Source organism: Coregonus lavaretus (assembly GCF_964263955.1).
Source record: "Coregonus lavaretus genome assembly, chromosome: 23".
Lineage (NCBI taxonomy): Eukaryota > Metazoa > Chordata > Actinopteri > Salmoniformes > Salmonidae > Coregonus > Coregonus lavaretus.
This window is the reverse complement of record NC_140010.1, coordinates 13,685,813-13,697,503: the sequence shown is the minus strand read 5'-3', so window position 1 is coordinate 13,697,503 and position 11,691 is coordinate 13,685,813.

The window sequence follows — 11,691 nt, the reverse complement described above, 5'->3', positions numbered from 1 at the left end:
GTGTTGTGTATGACAATATTACTTTAGAAAATCAGTCAGAAAACAATATTAACCCACTTCATCACACTCATTCTAATGTACATTGGATTATTATGGGCTTCAATAATACCTGTATAGACGATGTGATAATGCTGAATGCACTGGCACACGGGTTGCCAACACAAAATGGTAATGTGTTTGATCGAATGATGTAGGCCTACTGTATGTCTATGATTTGATAATCCAGTATGTCTGGCAAAAACATACGGCCGGACACTGGGGGCCTGGTCCTCTCCCTGCCTGTTGACCTGTTGCGCCGTGCGTGCTTCCAAGGAAGAGCACGTTGCCATGGAAATGATAGCGTTCAACGGGACTAGGAAGTGCGTCGCCACTACCTAAACAACAGTGCATGCTATTCGGGGTCATTGGGACGTCCATACCATTGAAGTTACAATTCAAGATGGTTAAGGGTTAAAGTTAGGGTTTAGGGTATGGACGCCCCAATCATTCCAAATAGCACAGACCCCAAAACAACGGCACATTTCTGTTTTGCGACATATCAAGCTTATAACCACAGATATCTTCGTTTTTAAACAACGTTAGCTGTTATAACAGGAAGCCGATGTTGAATAGTTCCCCGTTTAGCTACAACATAACAATAACTAGCTAGCTTAAAACCTCTTAAATGTAATGGCAAGAATGTAGATTTCTGCCTAAATAGACACCCCAAAGTAACTGCTTTTAATGAGCAGTTATATAAGGACATGCATAAACATTATCGGAGAACATTAACAATAGGCTACTTTTGTTCGTAAGAACCAAACGAAGTCACTTCTTGATTCTCTGGGCTGTGAACCGATAATGGTAGGTCACAGGCCGACAAATAGCATATCCCATCTGTGGAGTCTTCGCTTTCACTACATGTCAATGTTGTTCAAGATTTATAGTTTTAGCTTCTCCACACTAACGGACTGTGAGTCGCAGCTATCTTGACTATGGGATTATGGGTGTGGCTTGCCCTTCTTATTCTTGTTTGGGTTCGGGTTGGCAGATCACATCCAACTTTTAAGGTGCATACCCCACCACCTATTGTACTGGAGTACAATACTGTAGCTCAGTTGGTAGAGCATGGCGCTTGCAACGCCAGGGTTGTGGGTTCGATTCCCACGGGGGGCCAGTACGAAAAATGTATGCACTCACTAACTGTAAATTGCTCTGGATAAGAGCTTCTGCTAAATGACGTAAATGTAAATGAGTACGGCCTACTGACATTAAATTCTCTTCATTAGTCCTGTTCCTCCAAGAAAGTGAAATAGAGCCCTAGACACCCCTTTCCTCCCCCCACTACACCACCCAAACCCTTTCACACAATCTCTCCCTATCTACGTCATACAGTTCACAAAATATCAAATCAAATCAAATGTTATTGGCCACATGCGCCGAATACAACAGGTGCAGACATTACAGTGAAATGCTTACTTACAGCCCTTAACCAACAGTGCATTTATTTTTAATAAAAAAGTAAACTAAAACAACAACAAAAAAGTGTTGAGAAAAAAAGAGCAGAAGTAAAATAAAATAACAGTAGGGTGGCTATATATACAGGGGGATACCGGTGCAGAGTCAATGTGCGGGGGCACTGGCTAGTTGAGGTAGTTGAAGTAATATGGACATGTGGGTAGAGTTAAAGTGACTATGCATAAATAATTAACAGAGTAGCAGCAGTGTAAAAAGATGGGGTGGGGGGCAGTGCAAATAGTCCGGGTAGCCATTATTAGCTGTTCAGGAGTCTTATGGCTTGGGGGTAGAAGCTGTTGAGAAGTCTTTTGGACCTAGACTTGGCACTCCGGTACCGCTTGCCGTGCGGTAGCAGAGAGAACAGTCTATGACTAGGGTGGCTGGAGTCTTTGACAATTTTGAGGGCCTTCCTCTGACACCGCCTGGTATAGAGGTCCTGGATGGCAGGAAGCTTGGCCCCAGTGATGTACTGGGCCGTACGCACTACCCTCTGTAGTGCCTTGCGGTCGGAGGCCAAGCAGTTGCCATACCAGGCGGTGATGCAACCAGTCAGGATGCTCTCGATGGTGCAGCTGTAGAATTTTTTGAGGATCTGAGGACCCATGCCAAATCTTTTCAGTCTCCTGAGGAGGAATATGCTTTGTCGTGCCCTCTTCACGACTATCTTGGTGTGTTTGGACCATGATAGTTCGTTGGTGATGTGGACACCAAGGAACTTGACGCTCTCAACCTGTTCCACTACAGCCTCGTCGATGAGAATGGGGCATGCTCAGTCCTCTTTTTTCCTGTAGTCCACAATCATCTCAACACATGCTTCACCGTTTCCTCCACTAAACACTCATCACACAGACCTGTTTCATGTCTCCCTATCATCCACAATGTGCCAGTCAAACCTGTGCCCAAACCGTAGTCTACTCCACACAACTTCCTCTCTCCTACATCCCATACTCCCCACCTCTTCCTTTACTGACAGGTGCATGTGATAAAATTGCCTCCCCTTACTACTAGCAACCGACTCCCTTTGCCAAAGATCGAGCCCTTTTTCCCCAATCAAGGACTTGACTTCCCTGCGGATCAGCGGAACCTGAATATCTACCCCCTCTCCTTACAGCACTCTTAGCCACCACATCAGCCTTCTCATTACCCTCCACACCCACATGGGCGGGAACCCAGCAAAAGCTTACCACCACTCACATCCTCTCCAATCCCATTAATAGCACCATCATCTCCACAAACAAGTCTCCCCTATCCAACCTGCCCGTCTCCACACTACTAAACACTGCAGCCGAATCAGAGCACATCACCAATCTGAGTGGTTTCACCTCCTCCACCCATCTCAAACCTAGAATCATGGCCATCAACTCGGCCGCATACACTGACACACAATCAGTTAACCGAGTACATACTCTAACATTGAAATCTGGGATACACACCCCTGCCCCCACCCTACCACTGACTGGATCCTTTTAACCATCTGTATATATCCTTAAAACAAATAAAAATGATTATCTATATATCTCTCCACACACTGATGTGTATTTTTAATGGATTATCAGATGAAATTGAGTTAATCATGAACATATAGTTAACATTCTTTGTGGCTAACTGAATTGGGCCGTTTGTTTTTGTCTCTCTCTTCAAACACAGTGAAGGGAGTGGCACCAGGGTTGAATAGAGTTTGGGCTAGACCTTTGTCTCCTTGGTATCTTCTTGATTGATTACAGCTTGAGGGGGTGAGGTACAGGGGAGCGGGTGATTGGTTGGAGTAATAGTTCAGCCATCCTCAGGGACAAAGGAAGTGGGCGGAGCAATAAAAGAGTGGGAAAACTGAAGAGGACTATGTAAGATGGAGGGAGACCTTAAGAATGTGTGCCCCTCTGCAGACGGGTATCGGCTTTGTTGAAAACTTTAATAAAGTCATTTCTTGATGCAATGAAAACTCTGTAAGACCTTATTTGTAATAAAGTATGGTGGTTATTTTCCACAACATAATTGGTGACCCCGACGTGATTGGTTATAGAGATCCTTGAGTGCTTTGCCATCGGAGGAGGTTTTGACGAATCACACAAATTCAGTGGCCACTGTTTAATCAAAGGTGAGCGGCGTTCTTACTTGAGCTGTGTGTTTCGATCAAGCTGAATCTGAGGGTGGGGTACGGAAGGGTTCTCTCCAGAATAAGGACCAAATTTAGCATAAGTACAGAGTTTTTGGTTGGAATGAGAAATAAGCATGCATGCAATGTGATTATAGATAAGGTAAATAAGACAAGCAGGCTAGTAGACAAGGTGTGTGTCCTGGTTTAAAAGGAAATCAGAAGGAGTGTGTGTGCCCTGATTAAAAGGAAATCAGAAGGAGTGTGTGTGCCCTGATTAAAAGGAAATCAGAAGGAGTGTGTGTGCCCTGATTAAAAGGAAATCAGAAGGAGTGTGTGTGTCCTGGTTTAAAAGGAAATCAGAAGGAGTGTGTGTGCCCTGATTAAAAGGAAATCAGAAGGAGTGTGTGTGCCCTGATTAAAAGGAAATCAGAAGGAGTGTGTGTGCCCTGATTTAAGAGGAAATCAGAAGGTGTGTGTGTGTGTCTTTTCCCGAAGGGATATGGGATTATGGTAAAATTGACCATAGTAAAGGAATATTCTGGTAGGTTATGCAAATAGTGATGAAGCGTGTTTGAGAACAACGTTGTGTGAATGTGATATGATGAAGAGATAAAGAGGTGTGTATGATAATGTTATAGAGCGTGTGGATAATAAGCTTTTTTATATAATAATATCTTGGGGGGCTGTACAACGCGGCCTGGCATAGAATAGTGTAAGATCAGTGACCAGTCTATAGGATTCTGAGAGGATGCTATGACTGAGGGACGGGGGTCTAGGTTGTTAAAGTGATGTTCCGCTGGGACTGAATTAGGGGAAATTAACATGTGGCGATAAACAATCATTAGAAATATGAATGCGGTGGATGATATGAATAATATTGCCATATGATGTATGTTATGTGTGGGTAATTGATTAATGGAGATATTAGGGGGAAAATATAATTCATTTGGTTAAGTTGTTATATCTGTTTTCAAATCAATGAATGTGGGTTTGACTCGTTGACTGCTAAGTTATACGTTGAGCGTGTGAGATCTGTGTCCTTCAAAGCTATTTTGTGATAAATGTGGTATGTGCAAGATACTAGAAATACGGACCATTTAGAATTGGAATAACGGAGGATTTACTTGTCATTCAGATAAAGCATAGATTCTGCATTCGATTTTCCAATTACGTTTATGGGTTGCATAGATTGATAGAACAGTCAATGTTCATTTTGTGTTATAAGACTGAACGAGTTAGTAGCTGGCTGATTTCAAATTGAACGACTCTGGTATACAACCGGAATAGGAGACGGGGAGAAAGATAGTTAGTTATTTTCCGTGGCGCAGAATTACATTTTGGTCAGTTGGCAGACGCTCTTATCCAGAGTGATTTACAGGAGCGGTTAGGGTTGGATGCCTTGCTCAGGGGCACATTGACAGATCTTTCACCTGGTCGGCTCGGGGATTAGAACCGGCGACCTTTCCATTGCTGGCACGGCGCTCTTGACCACTAGGCTACCCGCCACCCGAATGAGTTGATAATTTGAAAGCTACTGAGAATAAAATTGAATATGGATGTGAATTAAATGTATGCTTGTAAATTATAGCCAGTGTTTGTTTTATTAATTAGAGCGTAATCAGAAAGGACAGTTACAGAAATTGAATAGCGGGCTGGCAATTGCACTGGAGCTGTGGTAACAAAGGAAAATAATTTATGGCTCTGGTTCGCGGGTAAAAGAGAGACAGTCCAGCTAGTACGAATTGAGCTGTAAGTCTAAATACTTGACTGGAAAACAGTTATTTGACAAATTATAATTGTTATTACTTTATTCGATAGGTTGCTTAACACCAGTGGTGTATGCAAATTGGTGGTGAATTCTAAAACAATCATTTATTTTCGTTACGTGAACCAGGGGATGCAAGTAGCTTTGGCTATTGTGCTGAGGGAATAGCACCAACTTATAGTGGGTTCTAGATTTGTTGAATAAACAAACGTATATTTTAAACTAAAGTAATGCAATAGGTTACAATTATAACATTATCAGAAAAAGGCACAATTTAATGCGAAATAGTTATTACAAGTGTCATTGATCCAGTAATGATAGAAGGATAGTAGAGGAAAGGCAAGGGATAACATTTCATTTAGGGAAAGAAGAAGAGTATGAAGTTATATTAGGGAGAAAATACCATTAACTGAGGGATATAAAAACGTTTAGCTGAGAAAGACAACAGGACTAATTTACCTTACACCCTAATATAGACACTGAACCACACAATAAGTAGAGATGGCAGGATCACCAGTAGCAATCATGAAGAGAAGGTTCCCAGAAAATAGTGAAGATATTGGTAATATCTCTGACAAATGGGAAAAAAGGACCAGGAAAATAGTAACTAAATGGCCAAGGGAGGGAACATTTGATGTAACCGTGTGCGAGGAAATGGATACACTAAAAAAGAACTATAAAACAGGAGAGAAAGGGGAGAAGAGAAAGAAGAAGAGAGAGAAAGAGAGAGAAATCTTGAAAATATTCTGGGAGGAAGGAAAGAGTTGGAGAGACAGCATAGCCAAAGCCAGAAGGATGATAACGGAGGGAGAGTGAAACAAAAAAGGCTGGCTTAACTACACCACCACCATACACAGAAGGGGGGCAGTATTCACAGGTTACAGGTGTAGTCTCAATAACAGGGAATGTAGAGATAGAAGTAGAAGAAAAGGGGAAGCAACAAGTTTCCACGCCTAAAAGAGGAGACAAATCACATTTAGAAAGACTGTTATGGAGGACTGAGGGACATGTTAAAAGAACTAGAAAATTATGGGGTAGATTAACAAAAGTATGGAGGGCAAAAAGATGTGGAGAATACGAGTGATGGAGAAGGTGAAGAACTTAGACAGTATGCTGACTCTGAGCAAGAACAGAGTGAGACAGAGGGACAACTATCAGAGCAAGGAGCCACAGGAGGCAAACCTATAGTCACATAATTAGGTAAGGCACTATACGCTCATCTGGAAAAAGCAAATTTAAGAAACAGAAGGACAATAAAAAAGCCAGAGAAATATGGAGCTCAATGTCCCATTTTGGTAAAGGGGACACAGGTTCACTATGTGCCCTGGGGAACGCAGGACCTGGGAGGTCTGGTGACTAGACTGCCTAACCTGCATGAAGGAGCAGGAAAATGGATTAGAACATTTGAAGAACAAACGATGGGGAAGCTACTGGTACCAATCAATGGTACCAACCCCAGCATCAGACATACCCGAATGGTGGACCAAGAAGACCAGGTGTCTGCTGGAGGTGCAATCAATCAGGACATACAAGAAGGAGTTTTCCCACCAAGCCGTGGTGGCCTAGGCAACCACAACAGGGTAATTGGCAAGGAAATGGGCACAGCCTAGCTGAATGGCAGCAGTCTCAGACACAGGCTCCACAGGGCCCAGTGAACCCGTGGGGAGGACCAAATCATGTATACTAGGGATGCCCAGAGAATCCTAAAGGGGAGGGTCAGCTAGTGGCAGTAACTATGCAGGCTGATGAAGAACCTATGCTAAAGGTTCAGGTGAAGAATAGAGGCACCCCAATGATAGAAACTGGAGCAACTTACTCATGTGTAAGTCCAAATTATGCCTCTCACCAACCCCATGTCAGGCTGTTACGTTCCCCAGTTTCTGTGTTGTGGGTTGTGTATTTTCATGTATGTATTTCAGGAAATGGGTTCCTGAAATTCCCCAACAAGCAGCTGATTGGTCAATGAACATTGATAATTGGAGAGCTGACCCCGCGCCCTCGTCAGGACGCAGCTGTCTCCAATTACCAACTCCTTCTGAAGCTATATAAGCCCCCAGTTCTGTTGCTCGGGGGGGCTAATGGCTGAGAGTTATAGCATGTTGGTTGTTACTAAGACATTTGGTATGTACTGTGCAGTTGTTGCTGTGAGAGCTGATTGTAATGTTTTGTGTTAGTTTGTTGTTCAGAGAGTTTCTTTAATGTCCTGAGTTAGTTTTTTTTCTCAGGTTTTGTTGTGAACCAGTTTGTGTTATTTTGTTTCATTTGTTCCCAAGGGGGGAAGGGGAAGGCACCTAGGGAGTGCTTAGGCAAGAGGCCCGCGGGCATACATTACCCGTAGAAGTTAACTGTCTATGCACACTAGGAAAAACCTGGGCGGACCATCCCCTGGAATTTGGTTAGTGCACCAGGTGGTGCTAGTTAAGTAAGTAGTGGGTAGGCAGGTAAGGTAGGAGAGGGGGCTTTGATATTTACTTTCTTTGCTTTGGTTCCGTCCAGCCCCTTTTCCCCAAACTTACCGTGCGAAGGAATAAATTCCCTGTTAACGGTATTCTCTGCCTTTTGTCATCCTTACTCACACCTACAGTCCCATACCTCTTTCACACCACGGAGAGTTGAGTTGTAGCAGGGTGTTGCGTTCCCTCTTCCGAGAGGAGTGCGTAACACAGGCAAAGATGCAAGAGAGTGAGAATTTCGAATTTAGATTGTGTGGACTGATTAAGAGGTATCAAAATGGAAACTAACTAAATGTGTACTTTTTCTTCCAGGAAAAAGAGGGGAGTGATTCACTTTTCTTTGAAATATTTTCTGAGACTATAAATAAGGCCAGGCCTTTGTTTATTGTTTTACTATATGGTGTTCAAATAACCACAAACAAACCACTTGGTATGAAATGTTAGCTGTATAGGATTTTTATTGGTATTTTGGGTTTTTTCAAGGGATGGAAGTGAAATATCTTAAAGGGGCAAACACATGTAATTGGGCTTTTATTTACTGACGGATAAGTAAATACGTGTGATTTATTTTGAAAAGAGCTGTACTAAAGACATACTGTACACTTGGGATACAACATTTATGAAATGTTTTGACGGTTGTTAATGAGTAGTATACTATTTGATGGAACAATTAATTGAATTATTTCAATGACCTCTGCAATCTATCCTGGCTTTATAGTGTGACCTGATCATCCACACTATAAATCTTGGAGGCATGTTGAATTAGGGGGTTGATTTATAATAAGGAATTGTAAAGAAGTGTATAATTTGGCATTAATCCTATATATCATCCCAAACAGGACAAAGATGAAGTGGGAGAGTTAGTCTCGAAGGAGAGATTTCCTTGAATAACGAATGCAATTGGGTTAAGATATCATCAAGGGTTGTCATTTTAAGTTCAGTTATTATTTTTGGTTTAACAAGCAATGTTGTTGTTGTTTTGTTTTTTGAACACATGTGTCCAAAGGGGAGAAGGTGTTAACAATTGTGTTTTGGGGCTTACAGGGGTTTTACAGGTGTTTTAATGATTTTTGGGCTTACAGGAGTTTTAATGGTTTTTAATGGTTTTAATATTTTTAATGTTTTTGTGGTAAGATATGCAAATTGTATTAAGGATATGAGCAGTAGTAATAATGTGTTATGGGTTAGGTTAAATCTTTTTTGTTTTTGTGATAGGAGGCAGGGTGTAGAGGTCTGTCTATGAAATGAGGGTACTACAACGAGCTGGAAGGAGGTGCACTTCATCATCTCAAGGCTTCTCCTGACAGATGAGAGGACATAAGTAGCATACTGTGTCTCACCTAACCTAGAATGTTCTTAAAGATTTTTTTCCCATGGGTGAAGGGAACTCTGCCCAACGGAGTAGGAGAATCTGAGTATTTTCTGCGCCCTGGAGACTATGTGATGGTAAAAGACTATGGAATAAAGAGTTGGAAAGACCCTATGTGGAGAGGCCTGTACCAGGTGTTGTTGGCTACCTCAATGATGGTAAAAGTGGCGGAGACAGATACTTAGATCCATGTTTCCCACTATAGGAGTGTTCCAACCCCAGTCATTGGGTAGCATTGTTGTCTTTTGTGTGTGTCTGTGCTTGTGTGTCCTTGCAGCAGTAACTCCGAGCTTCCTTATGGGTAGGCTGATAGAAGGACACTCCTCGCAGACCGATGTCGATAGATTGAGAGGGACTCTGGCTGATCCGGACACCCTAGTGACGGGAGAAGGTTAACAGCTAAAGTGACCATACATCATCGTCCCGGTTACACCAACGGCGGTACGGATAGAGGGGAGCGCGATCGGGTATCATCTAAACCATTGTACCAGAGTGAGGGAACTGATGACTAAGAGACCGCCGAGAGATTCCAGACCTCCAAGACCTTCCAGACCGCCGAGAGATTCCAGACCTCCAAGACATTCCAGACCACCGAGAGATTCCAGACCTCCAAGACACACCAGATATCCCCATCATTGATTTCTCTGCACTTGACTAGTTCCCTGAGAATAAGGGGAATGGGGTACTGATAATAGTAAACAGCAGAAGAACAAGACATAGAAGGGATATAGACAGGATTAGAATGTATATCCCTGCACAGGCAGGAACCATAACTAAAATACAGAAAGGGATCACTATTAAAATACAAGGGTTAAATGGTTATTGGTGTGGGAAGAACCAGCACAAGGATTATTGGGAAATCACATGGGGTAACGGTGACCTTAAGATAATAAAAGAAAAAGACAGATGGATCATAGACCTAAGGGTAACAGTTCAAGACTTAGATAAACAATTTGATGTAGTACTTAGTGTTAGAGTTCCAGGGGGAAGTGTTGTTGGAGTAGTTATTCCTTGGGAAAGTGCACTAAACCTTGTACATGTTAGAGGCATACCAAATACAGAAGAAAGGGAATGTAAGGAGCCGTTAAACAATGATTGGTATAGATGAGTACAATATATTACATTACAATTAAATAAAGAAAATAGTCTAATATGCACCACATCTCCGTTTAAAGAATTAACAGTAGTTAAAAATCTTCACAGTTACCAGGACTGTGTGCTAGGATTCAATCACAACTTTTGTAATATTTAGGAGATTCTAACTATAAACAATTTTATGATCAACCAGGATGAGGAGAGAAGTGTAAGCAATTGTTAGAATAGGAACAAGGAAAAGGGAAACACCAGAGTAATATCAAATAGACTATGAGGAAATATAGGAATATTACAATAAAACAATTGGGTTATATAATTTGGGAGAATTCAAGGGAGAATGTGAAACTAGGGGGCGTTTAAACAGATAGCCTTTGGAATACAGGGACCCCTCAAACAAAAATCTATCAGGCAGCAGGATCAAGTATTATAAATGGGTATTAAGAATGAGTGGTGAAACATAATGATTTGTCATATAGTCAATGTTAATAGGGATATTTTGGATTGGAAATTAACTAAACTGAACTGTTTTGATCTGTCCTTTCCTGAGGTTACTACGGATGGTGTCGTAATGCATAGCAGAGATAATTCGGTCCAGAACGGTGTAAACCTCAATAAAAACCAAAAACACTCTACCCGGCTGAAGAGGAGCAACAAAGGCGTTAAAGACATTCCTGTCCGACACCACCTCTGCCAGGAGACCTGAATCCAGCATCAAATCAAAGCAATCAATTGCCTTCTCTTTTGTGCCTTTTCTCTCAAGAATGTGACAGGAGTCCATGTGGAGTGAGCAGGAAGAGAGAGATCTATGCCAATACAACGTTCTCCATAGTTTGGGTATACTGGTTGGCATAATGGACAAAACAGAATGATGGTGGAGGGGGGGGGGGCGGCTCAGGTGTGACATTGGAATTGGGACATTGCCATGGGCAATTCAAGATGAACTATGAAGCTATCTGAAGGACATAAGGAGGACTCCAGAAGATTGAGTGCCAGTAGAGGAAGGGAGTGTTAGTTGAGGTAGTATGTTGGATTGAGGAGTTATTATACACTGCTAAATTGATAGTAATTTAGACTAGGAATGCATTAGGATACTGATCTGTTGTAATTCTCGTTTTGAGGAAGGTAATGCTAAAATTATGGATAATATAAAGGTACATTCTGTTAGTGTCAATATGTGCCAAGGTGAGAGTTTTAACTTTGAATGATGGAACCAAGGTGACTGACTAAGAATTGTCATTCTAAATTTGTTTTGGGTAATTAATTTGAGTATGATTATGAATTGTAAGCTGACTGATTGATCTGAATGAAGATATGTGAGTTAAAGATGTTGACACTATTCTTAAACATATTGTTAAAACAATGCTACGTTAGTTTTAATGTGTTAGGAGACTAACACTTATGTTGGAATTATTTTGAG